Source organism: Vicugna pacos, chromosome 5 (genome assembly GCF_048564905.1).
Source record: "Vicugna pacos chromosome 5, VicPac4, whole genome shotgun sequence".
Taxonomy (NCBI): domain Eukaryota; kingdom Metazoa; phylum Chordata; class Mammalia; order Artiodactyla; family Camelidae; genus Vicugna; species Vicugna pacos.
The window spans coordinates 18,688,894-18,708,808 of record NC_132991.1 but is presented as its reverse complement, the minus strand read 5'-3'; the positions used below and the strand labels follow the sequence as shown (position 1 = coordinate 18,708,808).

The 19,915-nt window shown below is 39.5% G+C and overlaps 1 long non-coding RNA gene across 5 annotated transcripts in view; it reads right to left on the bottom strand.

Moving 5' to 3' along the window:
- Nucleotides 1–19,915, bottom strand: part of LOC140696348 (uncharacterized) — a 314,939-nt gene that overhangs the window by 19,361 nt on the left and 275,663 nt on the right. The gene's annotated exons all lie outside the window — the stretch shown is intronic.

The following is a 19,915-nucleotide window of genomic DNA, read 5'->3' as shown; positions in this document are numbered from 1 at the left end:
GGATTTAAAAATATTTCTACACCAAAGAAAGGACTTGTCAGCATCATTGCTACTTCCCAATAGGAGCTTTGTCAACAAGCAACTGGATCAACCAAAATGAAACACTCACAGTCAATCAGTAGTTGGGGCAATATTACTGTCAAACTATTTTTAGGCTATGAAATCTACTTTACAAGCAACCTTGTGTGGAGTCCCAACATTTAAAACAGATAAGGAAAGAATTGCTCAGGTTGAAGAATACTGAGATGCACAGAGAGAAGTTGAGTTTGGTTTTTTGCTCGTATCATGGTGGCCAGCAAAGCACATCTGTAGAAGCCCAGAGCTCTGCAGAACATGCTGGAAAAACCATAAGTTCTCTATTATTTCCGAAAACATTTTGGTTATTTGCTGAATAGTACATTGGTTATTTTTGCTGTGTAAGATGTAGCCACGAGTCAGCGAGCCACCTCTTTGAAGGACTCATTGTACGCAGCCTTAAAATAAGCATCCAGGGGAAAAAATTGCCATGAAAAATATAATTTTTGAGCCCAGAGAGACTCTGAAATAAAAACATAAAAAGGAAAAAAAAAATTGGAGCAGAAACAAACATAATCATAAGCAACTATTTCTAAATACATTAAATAGAACACACCTGATTTTGTTTGATCTGGGAAAGTAAAATTATCTAAGTAGAATTAATCTTGGTAAGTAAGGAGGTAGAAAATGCCTAGGGTTACTAAGAGCTATCTACATTCCAGACAGTTTGGAGTCGAGATGTAGTTGTGCTTACCAGGAATCTGTTCAACATAATGCTCTATTCACCAGCAATTTGGCACAATTATTTTGCTTACTGAGAGCACAAGTATAACTGAGACACACTAGGACCTTAAAGTGCTGTATGAGTCACTGAAAGATTACACTACATCCGGCAAAGGTATACGCATATGATTATGATGTAATGTAATATAATATGATAATAAATATAATATGTAAATCAATTATGCATTATTGCTGGATATCTGTTGGAAAACTTATATGGCATGTCGGAAGCTAACTTTCCAGTCACCAGCATCTTTGCAGGGCCTGGAGAGTGCAATAGCTGACTATGTCATGTGACTGTGTACAAGGGCTGAAAACAGCTAATGTCATCGAAGGAACCAGAAACGAAGACATGAAACAGGAATGTTTTGAGAGCTTTAAAGGATGAAAAGTTTGGCAGAGAAAAGTAGAGGCGGGCATCAATTATACGATGAATGAGTTCTGAGGCTTTAACGTACAGCATGGTGACTGCAGTTAACAATGCTGTATTGTATACTTGACATTTGCTGAAAGAATATATCTCAAATGTTCTTACCACACACACACAAAATGGTAACTCTGTGATGTGAAGGATGTGTCTAACCTTAAAGTGGTAATCTTTTGACAATGTATATGTATATCAAATCATCACATTGTACACTTTGAATTGACACAATGTTATTTGTCAACTATATCTTAATAAAGCTGGGGAAAAATTAAATTAAAAAAAAGAAGAATCTCCTTTTGCTTATATAGGCTAAAATTAACTTTGTTTTTCAATTGGTGTATTTATAAGGCATTTTTCTCCCAAAAGTAGATTTGTGTTTCAATGACAATGGCAATAATGCTTCCTTTGTAGAACCTGTCTGTGTGACCTTGGCCACATCTGACTGGGCATAGCATAGAGCACACATTTGCTGCTGCTTTTCCTTGGTGGTTCATTGGTGGCTGTGCCACCTGGATGGCATTCAGAAATAGCAGTTGTTTGTAATGAGTCAGTCTTGTTGATTCTGAAGGCTGAAAGTTTTGATTCTGCAACCAAATGAATACAACCACAGATATTTAACCTACCTGACCAGGCTTTCATCCTTTAAGTAATTAACATGTGTAGTTAGTTTTTTTTATCGGTGCTTACTTAGGCATTCTATAGCGGTATGAGGGGGTTGACCTCGTGCCTGCTAAGCATGTGCTCTGCCACTGAGCTATACCCTCCCTCCTGTATAGCTGTTATAGGGCATACAAAGTTTAATCCAACACAGCTCTCCCCTCTAAGGATCTTGTTATGGTTATTCTTACATCTTCCTTTCTGCCCATCTCTAAAAATTTCTCACTTTTCTTCTTGGAACACTGTACGAGGCCTAGATTTGCTTCCAGGGACCATCCATGGCTTAGAAAAATGAGTCTCTTGCTTGCCAGGATCTCCATACAGACTCTGCAGAGTCAAATTCAGTGCCAGAAGGAATGTGTGCTTTGTTTGATTAGCACTGATTTCTGAACTGGGCCCTGGAAAAAGAAACCATGGATTTTATCAGTATCTCTGGAGCCAGAGAAAAGGGTCCTGACTGCAGTCTGTCCTGATTACAGCTGTGCTGCTACCGCATGTGGCGCTCAGAGTATCTGCTGTGGTCCCATGGCAGCCACGATGCAGCAAATGCTGGGGCCTGTTAAAGAGAGGCGCTGCGCAGCTTGAGAAGCGTCCAGTTCTTGAGCTGGACGTGACTTTGTCTTTGATAACTTCTTCCCCAAGAAGATCATCTCCTACACCTACCCAGCATGTCAGGTTCCTCCCGGTCCCTATGGTGATCCATAAATATCTATCCTGAACTCATGACGATGATTGGATTCAGCACTGTAATTGCATATGCCTGACTTTTCCACTCTGTCAACAGCCTCTTCCCTGGAGTATCTCCCAGTGTGCATGTCATATCCTGTTAGGTAGATTTTGAGTTGATAGGACTGCATCTCATAGTTTTTTGAGCAAAGATCGCATTTAAGTCTCTGTCATTTTTAGCACCTACCACATTGTTAGTGCTTTAAAAGGATGAAACAGTTCCTTAACGACGTAAGTGTAGGGTAATTTATAAACTTTAAAAGGACTTCCACATCGATTATTCTCTGCATTTTCCACAATTACCCTGTGGGGAATGGCAAATCCCTCTTTGACAAATAAGGAAACTGAGGCAGAAAGGTTAAGTGTCTTCACTGAAGTCACACAGATAGTGACAGTACTAGATTCATGATTAAGTTCCACTGACTTCTGGTCTGAGACTTTTTTTGTTAAATACTGTCTAATCACATCATTACTCTTTGAAAGCTGTTTCCACCAGAAATCTCAATTTAATTAGATATTTCATCCCTTGAAACTCTGTAGGGTGGATAGCATTTACAAAACCATGCTGGGTGGAGGCAGGGAACAATGCATGGGTTGCTAAAAGAAGCTAAATGATGTAGGGATAAAGTCTTCAGACATTTTCTTTATGATACAGAAAAGCGCAACATCAGATTCATCTTGACATCAAGTTGTGCTGAAACCCAGTCTTTATCATGGGGACCACTGGATGCCTCCCTCACAGCCCCTCCCGCTAGGTTTTACAGCCACGTTCAAACAGTGAGTCTCTGTCCCAGAGCTTCATTGGGCTTCCTGCTGTACCTATGGATCTATGATCGTGACTTCAATTTTAGAGCATGGAGGGGATCTGAATAGGGATTATGAATCACATTTTACAAATGAGGACAGAGGAGGTGAACTTAAGTGACCTGTTCTATCAGGGCCACGGAGCTGGGCAGACTTCTTTATTCATTAACTGATTCACTCAGAAAACATTTATTTGAAAACCTATTTTGTTCCAGGAACTATTCTGGGTCCTGGAAAGACAGCAGTGGAAAAAAATTAAAAAAGAGAGAGAGACCAAAATCACTGAATCACTGCTTCAATAGAGTTTATATTCTAATGGAGGAAGGCAAATCATAAATAAAAATGAAGAAATTATAGAGTATATTGAATGTGACTACACATGAAAAAAAATAATAAATCAGGTGTCTTTGTTTGGGCTGTTATAACCAGATACCACAGCTTGGGTAGCTTAAAAATGACAGACATTTATTTCTTACAGTCCTAGAGGCTGGAAGTCCAAGTTCAAAGCAGAAGCATGGTGACGTTCTGGTGAAAGCCGTCTTCCTGGTTCACAGCACCTTCTCATCGTGTCCCTACAGGCTAGGAGAGCTCTGTGGGATCTCTTCTGTCACTGCACTAATTCCATCCACCCTCATGACCTCAGCACCTCCCAAAGGCTTCACTTCCTAATATCATCACGTTGGGCATTAAAATGTCAACATCTGAATTTGGGGAGTGGGTGGGGAGGGAAGGGGACACAAACATTCAAACCACAGCAGAAGGAAAGGAAGGTAGGGAATTCTGGGGGTACCGGGCTAATTTTAAATGGGGTGGTCAGGGAGGTATTGACTGACATGGTGACATTTTTGAGCGATAACAAAGGAGGTGAAGGAGTAGGTCATGGGAGGATGTGGGGAAAGCCTGCGCAAAGGCCCTAGGCAGGGGCATGATGACATCTTTGGGAGGCCAGGGCCAGTTGGCTGGGGCCGGATGAGCCAGGTGCCGAGGGGTGGAAGTGAAGTCTCAGGTCCTAGGGAACCGGATCCATGTGGAGCCTTGGAGGCCATGGCAGAGGCTTTGGGTTTTACCCTGAGTGAGTGAGATGACACACTGAAGACTTCTGAGCAATGAGATGACATCTTTGGGCTTAGTTTTAAATGGATTACTCTGGGTTTTTGTGTTGAGAATGGATCAGAGTGAGGCTGGGGTCAAACCAGGGAAACCAAGTATTAGGAAGTTGTTGCAATACTTCAGGCAAGAGAATATGGTGGCTCAGACCAGGGGGAGTGGCAGACATGGTCAAAAGAGATTTGTTTCTGAAGGTTTTTTGAAGGTGGAGCCAAGAAGATTTACTGAAGGATTGAATTTGGGGTGAAAAAGAGAAAAAATTGAAGATGATTCCAAGGTTTTTAGCCTGAGCAATTGGAAAGATCGAGTTGCACTTAACTAAAATATCAAAGGCTTTAAGAGCAGCAGGTTTAGAGGGAGATGAGCAGTTCAGCCTCAGCACTGCTGTTTAAGATGTCTATTAGACACCCAAGAAGTGATGCCAAATGGGCAGTTGAATATGAACTGAGAATCTAGACAAGAGAACTGATCTAGATAATTTGGCTGTCATCAGTGTACTGATGATATTTAAAGCCATGAGAATGCCAAGAGAGTGAATGTAGACATAGAAGGAAGAGAGCTGCAATGATTAAGCCTTCAGATACATTCAGTATTTTAGTCTAGAACTCAGTCTTCTGATGTCCCTACCAAAATATGTACTCAAATATTGGGTTAGGGTTTATCTAATTGGTTTAATGCTAATGTGGGCTACCAAAGCCAACATTTTATTTTTTGGCGGGGCAGGGGGAGCAGGTAATTAAATTTATTTATTTACTTAATAGACATACTGGGGATTGAACCCAGGACCTCGTGTATGCTAAGCACGCACTCTACCACTGAGCTACACCCTCCCCAAAGCCAACATTTTTATAAAGCCATTTCATATAAAGGCATCTCAAGGATCCAAATTTTATTATAAAACAAGCTTGCCTTAAATTTCTGATAGATGGGGTCTCGTTCATATTCATGGGAGATGGGGGTGACATTTCACAGGGTGCCTCCTCTCAGGTCTGATGCTACGTGCTCTTCATTATCTTTCTGCATTCTCCATGCAGGCTACAACCTTTTGAACAATTAGCCCCAGAAGACTGGGTAAATACTAGGTACTGGATTCCTACACCTGTGTATACCTAGGCTCCACGGGACTAAAGAGCTTTCAGATAACTTCTCTTTTTTTCTTGTAGGAGGAGAGGGTTTTCTGAGAGTAAGTTTAAAGGTGGTTGAATCCACCTCAGCCTTTGATCCCTATCCCTTAGGCACTGGATCTCAGCTTTAAGTATATGTAAGAATCAGAAGGAGCTTATTTAAAATGTAGATCCTCTGGTCTTATCTTCAGAGGTTCAGATTCATTCAGTTTGGAGTGGAACCTGTGAATTTGCACAACAGGTGATTCTGATGCTGATTCAGGATCAGAAGAGACACTTCTGACAGTGGGTGAATGAGTCTGTGAGACAATGCCTTTGATTCAAGAAGAAAAATTTGTAGTGTTCGTGGGAAGTTTATGGACAGATTATGATCTTGAAAGAAGTCCTAAAAGTGGATTGTATTAAGTCAAACAAAGAGTATATTATAGAAAAGAGGATGTGAATCCATATAAGGAAGGGCTTTCTAATAACTGGCTTTGTTAAATCAAGGGAAGGCTGCATGTGAATAAATGTGGGTTTTGTCACTGAAACACAAAAGAAAACATCAGTCTGAGATGGTGCAGAGTTTTTCTCTGGGAAATCACATTTTGCTGTTTGATGTCTAAAGCCACCATATTTTTTTTTTTAAACAAAGCTGTAAATGTGTAAACAGGTAGCTTATGTCCCTAACAACTCACAGATTGAGTGTTTTTGATGTACACCCCTGGAGACAGAGGACTGACCCATATTTTCATCGTGATTTCTCCCTACTGTCTAACCCAGGAACTTCCTCATGGGGCAGAGCAATCTGAAACCCTTTCCAAATAACTCTGGTAAAAGTTTTCTTCTTACTTTGGGTAATACAAGAGTGAATCAGAGTTGATTTGACTGGGATTGCTACTAACTTTGAATAAAACATATAAACCACATGAATAACAAGAGAAACTGTTCCATAAGGGATCTGTACTGACTGATTTCTGAGCTCGCTCGCTCTCTCTGATTCTAATTTTTCTAAGTTCTAGAACTCGGAGTTCACACAGAATCCTTATCCACCTGTATGAAAAACCATGTCCTGTGTGCCAGAGAACTCACAGAATCACCCCTCATACCTCATTCCCTGAGTAAATTCAGGGGCAACACATCACACATCAATAACCCAGGTCTTTATTCCATCTTTTAAATGATTTATAGATATCAAATACTTAATTCTACCAAATGCCTCATTACAATCAAGGAAAACAATTATGGCAGTTTTCAGAAAAGGAGGTTTTAACTTGCATGTAATATGCCCTTCACAATTCATCTTGAAATGCACTCACTGTCTGGTTTTGAATTCTTAGTGTCATTTTTCCCCTTCTTGGGCTGTTCCGTATGTAATGATTTGTCAGTCAATGGCGTTCCTCTAGGTCCATCTCTGTCAGAATTCCAAAAGCACATTAGCAGTGGTAACACAAAGCCCTCTGAGGCAGGCATATTTTACTGTAAGATAGCATTCCCCTTTTAGGCATTGTTTGCCATGTGTCTTTGAGCACCTAGGGATTGTATTATCTCATTGGAGCAGAAGGTTTAGTGTTTTCTAATGTAATTACGTGATGAAAGAAAGCGTAGTTTACAGTGAACTATATTGTGCAGCTTATGTTTTTAAGTGACAGGTTTAATAACAATAAAACAGGTAACTATAAGGAACATACTAAGAGAACAATATAAAACTACATCTAACTGCAGGGACTGAGGACTTCCTAGAATAAGTCTCTGTAATGATTAAATGGGATAATCTTAAATCAGCTTAATTCATTGCCTTTACCTGAGGCAAATGTGTCCCCTATAGAATACAGGAAATCTAAATAAGACACTTGGTATTTTATTTCAGTTTCATTTTGTTTTCAACACTCTAGCATTCTTTCTTTCCTTCTGATTATAGCACCATGGTTTCCTTTTGGGAATTACTTCTTACTCACTGTTTGCAGTCTTGTTAACTGTCAACCAGCAGGCCCCACCCTCAGCTGGTTAAAGGGTGAGTCCATGAGCCAATCAGATGTTCCTTCCCAGTATTTGACTCTTGAAAGGAGTGAAAGAAAGAAAAAGTAGAGCCATCCCTAGAGGGGGTAAACCCCCTGAGTGGTTTCTGATACCTGGTTCTTGCTTCCTGCGTCCTTGGAGCTCTTTGCCGAGCACACTTCTGCACCTGTTCCTTTGGTCTGTGACACACTCCACAGACTTCTAATCAGTTCTTTTTTAAAAATTATTCAAGACGTCCAGAGCTGGACGTTGCTTGCTGCAACTGAAGATCCCTGACTGATGCACAAGAACTTGTGCTCCTCTTCAATTAGTGTTATTTTTCTAAAAGATTATACAGAATTCGACTCTTCGTATCTGAATATAGACATGAAATTTTTACTTCTCTCCATGCATGTGTGTGTTGGTATGTGAGACACCAACCAAGGGTCCATCTACACCTTTATGAGAACTTGATCTTTCCAAATTAAGGGACATTGCTGAACTCGAAGCAGAAAACAGGTGTACTCAAAGGGGTCTTCCTCAAGCACTCACTCCAGTTCATTAGTGCATTTGCAAGCCCTGTTTTAGTCCAATGAAAAGAGAAACACTCTTTTCAAGCAGGCACCGAATGCTATACACATACAAATCTCTTAATGAGTTTGTGCTTAATATCTAGAGAAAGAGCTTAACTAATTAAGTTCTATTAACTACCATGAATTTCCCCAAGGGAATATGAAAAAGACTGTACAAGCATAGTAATAACAACATTTCCGCACGTCAACATAGACTCCTCAAAAGGCTCAAGAGAATCTGGAAAACGATGTTTTGTCTAAAGATCTGAGGCTGGAAGGACTGAGATTTTGGGCTTAGTCTTGCCTCTGTCATTGGGTGGTCTTTGATATTTATTTCATCTATCATGGTTGTAAATTTCCCAATATTGGAGTGAAGATGACAATTTGTCTACATCACAAGGTTATAGGAGGATCAAATAAGCTGCCCCCCATTATGCTAAGTCGGATAAGTCAGACAGAGAAAGACAAATACCGTACGACCTCACTTACATGTGGAGTCTAAAAACACCAAACTCATAAAAACAGAGTAAAATGGTGATAGCCAGAGGCTGAGGGCTAGGGGAAATTGGGAGATGTTGACCAAAGGGTACAAACTTTCCACTGTAAGATGAATAAAATTCTGGAGATCTAATGTATAGCATGGTGACTATAATTAGCCATATTGTACTGTATACTTAAAAGTTGTTATAAGAGCAGAGCCTTAATATTCTCACCACCACAACCACCACCACAACAACAAAACGGCAATCATGTGGAGTGAAGAACGTGTTAGCTAATTTTACAGTGGTAATCATTTTGTATATACATGTATCAAACTGTCACACTGTGCACCTTAAACTTACACCACATTATACAGGCATATCTCGGAGGAAATATTGTGGGTTTGGTTCCAGGCCACCACAATATGGTGAATATTGCAGTAAAGTGAGTCACGCCAATTTTTTTATTTCTCAGTGCATATAAAAGTTATGATGACACCATAGTGTAGTCTACTAAGTGTGCAATAGCATTATCTAAAAAAGCAATATATATACCTTAATTAAAAATGCTATTGCTAAAAATGCTAATCTGAGCCTTCAGCAAGTCATAATCTTTTTGCTCATGCAGGGTCTTGCCTTGATGTTGATGGCTGCTAACTGATCAGAGTGGTGGCTGCCAAAGGATGGAGTGGATGTGGCAATTTCCTAAAATAAGACAACAATGAAGTTTGCTGTTTTGACTGACTCTTCCTTTCCCGAACAATTTCTCTGTAGCATGCAGTGCTGTTTGATAGCATTTTACCTGCGGTAGAAAGTCTTTCAAATTGGAGTCAACTAAGTTTACGTAACATCCTAAATCCTTTGTTGTCATTTCAACAATCTTCACAGCATCTTCACCAGGAGTAGATTCCATCTCAAGAAACCACTTTCTTTGCTCATCCATTAGAAGAAACTCCCCATCTGCTCAAGTTTTATCATGAGATTCGAACAATTCAGTCACATCTTCAGGTTCCACTTCTAATACTAGTTCTTTTGCTATTTCCATTACATCTGCAGTGACTTCCTCCACCAAAGTCTTTAACCCTTCAGAGTCATCCATGAGGGCTGGAACTTCTTCCAAACTCCTGTGAACGTTGATATTTTGACCTCTTCCCATGAATCATGAGAACTAGAATGTCAAAGTTTTTCCACTGAAGGTTTTTCAAGATTTTCAGAAACCTTTTCCAGAAGGTTTTCATTTGACTTTGCCCAGATCCATCAGAGGAATCACTGTCTATAGCAGCTACAGCCTTACAAAATGTATATCGTAAGTAATAAGACTTGAAAGTCAAAATTATTCCTTGGTCTATGGGCTTCAGAATGGATGCTGTGTTAGCAAGGATGCAAACAGCATGACTCTCATTGTCCATTTCCATCAAAGCTCTTGGTGACCAGGTGCCCTGTCTTAATAAGCAGTAATATTTTTAAAGGAATCTTTTTTTCTGAGCAGTAGGTCTCAACAGTGGGCTTAAAACACATTAAATAAGCCAAGTTGTCAACAGATGTGCTGTCATCCAGGCTTTGGTGTTTCATTTATAGAGTGCAGGCAGAGTAGATTTAGCATAATTCTTAAGGCTCCTAGGATTTTCAGAATGATAAATGAGCATTAGCCCTTAACCAGAGAGTCAGCCTGTCCTTTGAAGGTTTGAAGCCAGACACTGGCTTCTTCTCCCTAGCTGTGGAAGTCCTAGATGACATCTTCCAATAGAAAGCTGTTTCATCTACACTGAAAATCTGTTCTTTAGCATAGCCACCTCCATTAACTATCTGAGCTCGATCTTCTAGATAACTTGCTGCAGTTTCTACATCAGCACTGACTGCCTCACCTTGCCCTTTGATGTTATGGAGACAGTTTCTTTCCTTAAACTTCATGAACCAACCTCTGCTGGCTTCAAACTTTTCTTCTGCAGATTCCTCACCTCTCTCAACCTTCACAGAATTGAAGAGAGTTAGAATTTTGCTCTGGATTAGGCTTTGGCTTAAGGGAATGTTGTGGTTGGTTTGATCTTCTATCCAGACCACTCAATTTTTCTCCATATCAGCAATAAGGCAGTTTCACTTTCTTATCATTCATGTGTTCACTGGAGCACCCCTTTTAATTTCCTTCAAGAACTTTTCCTTTGCATTCACAGCTTGGCTAATTGTTTGGCACAAGAGGGCTAGCTTTCAGCCTATCTTGGCTTTTGATATGCCTTCCTCACTAAGTTTCATTTCTAGCTTTTGATTTAAAGTGAGAAATGTAGGACTTTTCCTTTTACTTGAACACTTAGAGAGCACTGTAGGGTTATTAATTGGCCTAATTTCAATATTGTGTCTCAGGGAATAGTGAGGTCTGAGGGGAGAGAGAAAGATGGAGGAACGGAAGGTCTTTGGAGCCCTCAGAATACATGACATCTATCAAGTTCATCATCTTATATGGGTGAAGATGGTGGTGTCCAAAATAATTACATTTGCAACATCAAACATCATTTATCCAAGATCACCATAACAAATATAATGATAATAAAAAGGTGTGAAGCATTGCAAGAATTACTATAATGTGACACAGAGAAAGACAGTGAGCAAATGCTGTTGGAATAATTATGCCAATAAGCTTCTTCAGCCCAGGATTCTCACAAACCTTCAATTTGTAAAAGACAAAACAAAACAAAAAAACCCCACAATATTTGTGAATCAAAAGAAAGTGAAGCACAATAACATGAAATATGTCTTTATATCAATTATACCTCAATAAAGCTAGAAGAAAAATGAGGTGCCCTTCAGTAGTTCAAAGGGAAATAGTCTGTTAAATTAGAAGCATGTAAAAAATAAAAGATGACAAACAAAGGAAATAGAAAATAATGAAGTCACCACGTGGAAGAAATTACATAATTTGCACAGGGGACAGAAAATAAATAAAAACACTGAAAAGCAGATTTCAAACACAGGCTAATCTGTACAAAGATGAGGCTTATTCAAAAGTCAATTTTATGAGGTGAGCAACCAATTTTCTTTTTAACAACAAACACCTTTTGCACATGCATAAGTGGGAATTAGTATCTATCAACCACCTATTATTTCTTCTGTTAGCTACATTTTTATTGTCTCACTTAACCCTCTAAATAATGTGAACCAGGTGTTCTCTTCATTTGACAGAGGAGGAAATGGAGATGCAAAGAAATTAAATGACTTGTCAAGGTCACAAATGGTAGAGCTGAGATTCAAATTCCCTCTGTATACACTTCCAAGTGGAGTATGGACTTGACCCCGTGACTTGCTTTGGCCAGTGGGGTATTAATGAGCATGACATAAGCAAGGGCTGAATAAGCACTTGCCCTCTGGGGGCTTGTCTTCTCCGCAGTGCTTCCTTTTGGGGCCCTGAGACTCCCCAGGCCAGCCATGTGGAGGAGAACGCAGGTGCCCAGAGGAGGGTCAGAACCAAGACCCCAGACACGTAGACTCAGTTGAGCCATTTCAGCCACCCCCTAGATATTGAAGCCACCTCAGAGGAGGCCCCAGACACCAGGTAGCAGAAACAAGTCATTCTTACTGTGCGCTACTTGCCTGACCTTCAGAGTCGTAACAGTATAAAACGGTTGTCATTGTTCGTCACTTAATTTTGTAGTGACTTGTGCAATTCTAGATTACTGATACTTAACTCAGGCTCACTCTAAAGCTTGAAAACTCTATCTTACAATATGCTGTCTCAAATTACTGAACCTTTCTAAGTCTCCTTAAACGGAGTCTAGTATCTTGTTTTGCAAAGACACAAAACAAACTTTTATTAAAAAACAAAAGAAGGCTTAAATGATTTGTTTCCCTCCACACAAAATTAACATTTTTGTTGTTAACATTTTGGCTTTGCTTCCAGTCTTATTTTTAATACAATAAATTATTCTATGTTTTCTTATAAATATTAGATATATTTATAATAAATAACCCAAATACGGCAGGAAAGCACAAAGATTTTAAAATCAGTTAAATGTCATCACATAGAAAGAAACTTTGTTGATATTAGATGAATTTTATCCAGTCATATTTCTTTAAAAAATACAGAAAAGAAGAAAAAATACTTTTAAATATAATTATTTTATAAATGTTTTTCAAACAAGGAAACTTCTGTCTGACCATAAAAGAAAAAAAAAAACAAAAAACCTCAAACTGAAAAAGGAGAAAAAAGAAAAAACACCTCAAAGCAAAAAACCCCAAAATCTTGATGGAATTGTGAACTTCAAATACATTTTTCTGTCTTCTACATAAACGATACTTCTTAAAAGACTCTTGTGTGCTTACGGAAGAAATCTTGAAACAGAAGAAACTTGAGGAAATTGGAGTCACTTTTTTTCAAGGTCTCAATTTTAATAGAGTGATTACCTGCTATGCATGATGAGGACACTGGCACATATCATGTGTCTTCTCTCATCTCACTCTATCCACCGTCCAGGTTTCCTTAAAAGTTCTTTTTTAGCATATAGAAATATATAATGTTCTATAACAACGATTCTTTTTCCCTGAGAACCTTGTGGAACCAAGCTCCGTTGTAAAGGAGTCTGAGGCCAGTGTGATTTCTTCCCTAGTGAAATTGATTGGCTTTTTCTGTCTTATGCTCGCATAGTTTTCCTTTATCCTTGATAATAGCACAAATAGCATACAAAGAACAGCATACCTAGAATATAAATTGGTGTTGCCTGCTTTGCATCACGTTTACTTCAAATACAGTATGTTCCTTCAGTCTGCAGCATTGATTTTCTTCATTTCTGGGAAACTTTTCTTGTTTTATATTTTCAAATATATACATTTTTTCTACTTTGTGCAGTTCCTTATGATCCACTATCTTTGTTAGATCCTTTTTATCTATCTTTCATATCTATTAGAATCTCTTGAAGATTTTTCTTTCTTCCTGCTTCTCCTTCCTTTTTCTTCTTTTTTGCATCCATTATTATTCCTAACTTTTTCTCCATGAGGGCAATTCCATATTCAGCAGAGCCTTTTTTCTCTCCTTTGCTCTTTCTAATTTATTTTTCAGCCATTTGGCCAAAATCAGTTTCTGTTGTTATAACTCAGGATCACAAAAGGAAACAGAATTCACCCCTCTATGCTTAAAATTTAGCAATATTAAGAAAAGGATTCCTGGTAGGGTGGAGATGAGATTAAGAGAAAAAAAGCCAAGGAATAGTAAGATCCCAGAATGTAACAACAGCTTGAAGATGCTACCATCCCTAGGACTACAGGCACAAGGGGAGGAAAGAGTGTTCCTGGAGTCCACTGACAGTGACCACGTGGAAGAGAGGTCCCTCCCATGTAAGCTAGAGCTGTAGAGGGTCCCATCTACTGCCAGAGACGTCCATGGAAGCAGCGAGACAGAAGGAAGAAATACGTAGGCTTCTCCCTCCTCCCACCCTCTGATTTCCTGTGCACCTGGAAGCTTCGGGGAATGGGGACAAGGGTGATGAGTCAGGGGTCAGCTTCCCCTGGACTAGAGCCAGAGCAAGGCAGAGAGCGGCAGAGAATGGTGGTGCTGACAGTGGTGGGTGGGGGGTTGGTCAATGAGAATAATCAGCACATGCTTGTTGACTATGTTACTTTCTTAAAGGATCACAAAGATACTAACTCTTCAACAAGTCTGAAATATTTACTCCTCCCCACTGTGTGTGTGTGTATGTGCACAAATGCACATGTGTGCATTTGCTAAGTTTCCACCAGTGTCTTGGTGAAGCCTTGATCTTTCCAAATCCGAGGGAAGGTATAATCCTCAAAGCAGAGAACAGATGGTATCTTAGGGAATCTCTTCAGTGAGTCCACTTCACTTCCTGAGTTCATCAGCTCAGTTTTATTTAAAGGAAAAGAAAAAAGCCAAATAATTTTACAGCCAGAGAACAATGTTATCCATCCTCCATTATTTTTCTCAGGTAGGCAGATTTCCTTTTCATCTCATACTGTTCCTTTGATTCACTTTTGAGCCATTAAAAAGTTGAATTTATATTGTTATTAAATTTGTCTATGGCCTGAAACAGTTGTGAGCTAGTTCCTTCTCATTTTGAGCTATAATTTCTTCTAGGTGGGGCTCTTTTATTTCATGTTAGATATTTGTTTATTTTTGCCATGTTATTGTTTTCATCTTGATCAAGCTCAGGAAATACTCCACTGATGCAGTATTGATGCCTTCTTCCTACCATGTGAGGAAGATTTGTTTTCTTCACACCTACAGGTGGTAGGCTGAGTATTTCACATTATATCCACTTTTCAATAGCTTGAGGGAATGGCAGGGGCAAGGGGCCAGCTCAGCCGGGAGGAATGTGTGCAATCTGCATTTTCTCTCGAGTGCTTGGACTCTGTCCTCCCTCTTGAGGGCTTCTCAAAGCCTAGCGCCAGCTTTCTGTGTTCCAGCTCTGTGTTTGGCAACCACTGTTAAAGAATGCTGGCGTGAAGAACAGGTCAGCATCTCGGAATTAAATAAGTTGACTTTCCTGTGTGAAGTCAGAAGATGTTAGCTCTAGATAGATAGCCTGGAGTTTCTCTTAGAAGACAAATCTTACTTGGCTCTCTTTAAATCTGTTATCGATAACTAGCAGCCACATAATTCCATTCTGATATTGGCTGTATGAATTCGAAAGAAAGGATGCCAACCAAGAAGTTGGGAAAGCCCATAAGTATCATCTTGGAAACAAAGACCTAAACCAAGGAGTTGGGTGGAGATGTTTCTAAACAGTACAGTAAGAAATGGGTCAGTGAGAGGAGCTAAGAAATAGCTGGTTTTATTCCATTTACATTTTCATGAACTCCAGAAAGAAGTCCACAAAAAGTCTTAAGCTGACTAGTTTTTTTTAACTCATTTTAAATTTATTATTATTATTATTATTATTATTATTATTATTATTATTATTATTATTATTATTATTATTATTATTATTATTATTTTAATGGAGGTACTAGGAATTGAACCCAGGACATCATGCACACTAAGCACATGCTCTACCACTGAGCTATATACCACGCACCACCCCCAGCACACACTTTCTTGCCACTATCACTTTATCATGTTTTGCTCCCTGTTAATAAAAAAAAAAAAAACTTTAGAAAATATTAGAGGCATTCTGTGTAAAGTGAATATACATTTTTTTCCTTCATGGCACATCTCTGGTGAACAATCCCTGGAACTTTTTCCATAGCTTTAAGGAAAGAGAGAAGGCGGAGTACAGGAAGTGGAGGAAGGAGACAGGACTATTAGCTATAAGAATGATGCAGTCCTAGAGCTCCAGGAGGCCAGCTTTGCCATCCTGAAAGTTCCCTTATTAATATATTATGTTTCCTAAGGATCAGTGGGGAGGGAAATAGCTGGACTTCAGAAATGACCAGGCCTACACTTTGGAAAAAAGGCCCTTGTTGGGGGATGAATTTTGTTAAGAAAGGGAGCATTTAGCAGCTGTATGGGGAACAGACAAACAATAACAACAAAACAGGTAAAGAAATTAAGTCCTCCAGTGGCCCTGCCTGGGGCAGGGGGCAATCTGATGATGACACGTATTATTATCCTAGTTGATTTGTTCGATTTGCCTAGCTAGGTGGGTATCCTTTCTCTCTGTTTCTTGTGTTTTCCCAAAACGGTTCATCAGCTACAGGACAATGTCAGGGGATTTCCTGGTGAAGTGAGGATAGGGAGGGGGGTTTTATTATTACTGCTGGGTTTTTTTGTTTGTTTGTGTTTTTGATTTCCCCAAGAGACTGAAAATTCTTTGGAAATATGGACTTTATAATATCTTGCTTATCCCAGGACACCCCATGCTTGGTATGGTGCTGGACAACCATGGAACATAATACATGCTTATGGCAGAAACCAGTAACTTTATCTCAGAGTCAGAATCAGTTGCCTTAGGTCTGATGGAAATATCTTGCCCAGAGGAACAGAATAAAAATAGAAGACTCAGAAAGGTAAGAGACCAAAGGCCAGCATATGGCTTAGAGATATCATTAGACACCTAACCTACTTGGACATTGCTCAAAAAGTGAGAGAGAAAAACTTCAGCAATGTAGTACATATGTTTTGTATCAAAATTTAATATTGTGTTGATTTTGTGAATGATAAATGGTCTATTTTACAGCCCCAAATTTTCGAGTCATCACTTTGTGACTATCAATATTTTGCCTTTAAAAATTCTAAATAAATAACTATCATGGATACCTTATGAAAGTGTAAACTTTGTTTCTCAGAAGAGAAGCATTACTTCATTCTTTTTCTTAAATGAAAAGTTGTAAAGCATATTTCAAAACACTGTGATAAAGATCCTAAAGGCAGTTTAAAATTTGCTTATCTGATAGCTTGGTTTAGTGCAATCTTACTGAGCCAGGCTACCAGCTGTTCAAAATTAGGCAACAGGTTGGAAAAACATGACATCATTATTTACGATAGCCTTAGACAAAGCTATAAAGCAAATGAATTTGGACTTCAGAAAATGCCACCTTCTCTTTCTAACCTGATCCCATTTTTCAGTGTTTTCTTCTTCCTTCCACCCTGACCCTACCTGAGAAAATAATCAAAATACTAATCTGGTCACGTCACCTTTGATTGAAAGTGTTCTAATGGCCTTTGCCTCCTTGTAGGATAAAATCCAACTTCCTCAGCAGGATAAACACCTTTGATTTTTGTGATCCGGACCTTTTTCATCTCAGGAATTTGCCAATGTATTTGATCCCTTTGAGAGTTCACTGTTGTTTCTTTTGTCTCACATTATTGGAGGGCAAGGAGGTCTTCTAGATAGCACACTTCTTTCTCATCCAAGTTTAGAACCAACTGAGAAATCAGACAGAAGTGTAAGGCATATGGGGACCAAAATATGACCCGTTACCAGAGAGCTAATGCTGGAAAAATTCCCATTGGAGGACAAGTGGGCCTCCTAATACAAGTTCCCAGGACTACCATCCCAGGAGATAGACATAATAACCAAGTTATAGGCAGTGCTGGCCAAGGGCAGGTCACCCCACAGGTGGTCCCTCTGTGCCCCATAAGGTACTTCCCTGCAGGCAGCCTGGGTCCTGAGCAGAAAGGGAAAAGATAGGGCTGGTCTATTTGAGCCCAGTCTCTCCTTTCAAACTTTGCAATCATGTTAATTCACTCTTCCTCAGAGGAGGACTGAGTGAGCCCCGGGTGGGGTGGGGTAAGGAAAACCAGGATAGTAATGCACATGGAGGACCCTCCATAGAGTGTGAAACAGTGTAAGTGAAAAAGAAGCATCACTCCAGTGACCTTCCAGCTTCATTCTTCTTGCCAAAGCACAGAGTTCCTTTAGTGAGGATGTATGGATGGTAGAGTCTTTGCTTATATGTCTGAAAACATCTTTATTTGTCTCTCATTTTTGAAAGGCTAACTAGTTTGGAGGTTTTCAGAAGTTCCACAGATCTTCCTCAGGGGATATCGTGGTGGGAAATGAAAGGAAGAAGCGCTCAGCTGGGGTGAGGGCTGGGGACGCCAGGTGCTACCTTCCAGCCCCAGCCATTCTGTCTTTGTTCCCTTTACTTACTGGGTTTTTACATACTACCGTTTCAAACAAAGATCTTGTCAATAGATAACGTTTGAGAAACGTTACTCTAGAGTAACCCTTCTTACACAAATAGTAATAGCACTTAAATAGCACTTGTATGCCAGGTACAACATCAGGAGATGTGTGTGTGTACAGACATATCAGGTTTCAAAACAACCTTGTGAACGCGTTACAATGATATGCCCCTTCTACAGTCGAGGAGATTGAGGCCCAGAGAACTTAAACACCTTTTCTGAAGTTATGCAGCTAGTAAGAGGTGCGGCTGGAATTTGACCCCAGTATTCTGAACTCAGAGTGCGTATTATAAACGATTGCACCATTGTGAGTCATAGAAAGTGAGAACGAGTCCCACGTCTGAATAATGGAAGGGGTGAAAAGGAGCCTAGATCGCCTCCCTCTCCTGCTAGACTCCTCCTCCTCCACCGCACCACTTTTCAGGGTGGCCGCTTACTCCGCGCACGGGTGATGCTGCCTCTGATCAGCGCGGTGCATCACAGGGGAGGTGATTCCAGACTCGGGTATTCAACATCCCACTTGACTTTACCAGATGGATGACTCACAAAGCTTCTTGAACTTAGAAGTCCCAAACAGGCCTCGTGATTCCACACCCCACAGACTTGTTCGTCCCACCCCCGTCTGCGTACGGTAAATGGTATCATCTTTTGTCAGTTGCTCAAGCCAGAAACTTGTTCATCATCTTTAATTCCTCTCTCGCTTCACCTCCCACATCCAACCCACCAGCAAGATTTTTTTTGATACCAACCCCAAATACAGCTGGAATCTATATAATTTCCCTCCAACACCATGGCACCACCCTAAGAGAAACAACACAGCAGCTATTAGCCCTCCTATCTTGTCTTTTATCTCCCCAGAATGAGCTCCCTCTATACACCATCTGTGTTTCCAAAGGTGTACACTTCAATAACAACACTCTATCCAATTCCTTTTTCCTGTTCCATAACCTTATTTTGTGGGAAATAAAAGTCACAAACATCTGAAAATTTACCTTGAAAAATCACATTTCTGCAAAAATTTCTTTCAAAAAGCATAAGAAATTATAAGTACACACATCCGACAACTGTCTTATCTCCACTTTAAGTATGCTTGATCTAATTCCTAACTTATAGGGTTGCAAAGTTGTTATATCTGGAGTAAGCCTTTCAGGCACATTTTATGGGAATTTGCCACAAAAAAAAAAACTTTGCTATCTGTTTCAGTATTTAACTTTTCAAGATTTGCTATCAAAATACATGCTTGGGAAAATTTAATTGCAAACAAAGTACTTAAACTGAATTGAACTTGTTTAGTTTGGACATACTTTAATCTTCTTGTTATTATACTGGCATGTAACAATTAATGGCCTATTTGAAATTCCATTAAATCTTCTATTATCAGAGGTTCATAACGGCGGTATAAATTTTTTTTTTCTCTAGGCTGAAAGTTGTTATACAAGGTCTCAGCCTAGAATCAATTAAAAAAATTAGTCGTTAGTCTTTAAATGCACACTTGTCATTTTCATTAATTTTTTTGACTAAGCTGTTTAGCCAGGTCTATACTCCTCCACGCTAATTCTCTAAAAACTGTTTCTGAAATGGTCCTAGGAATAGTGATGAGATAAATGAGGAAGACTATTTCCTATTTCAGTCTGGGAATGGGTGGCTCCCCATGTCTTCTCTAATGTCCAGTCCAG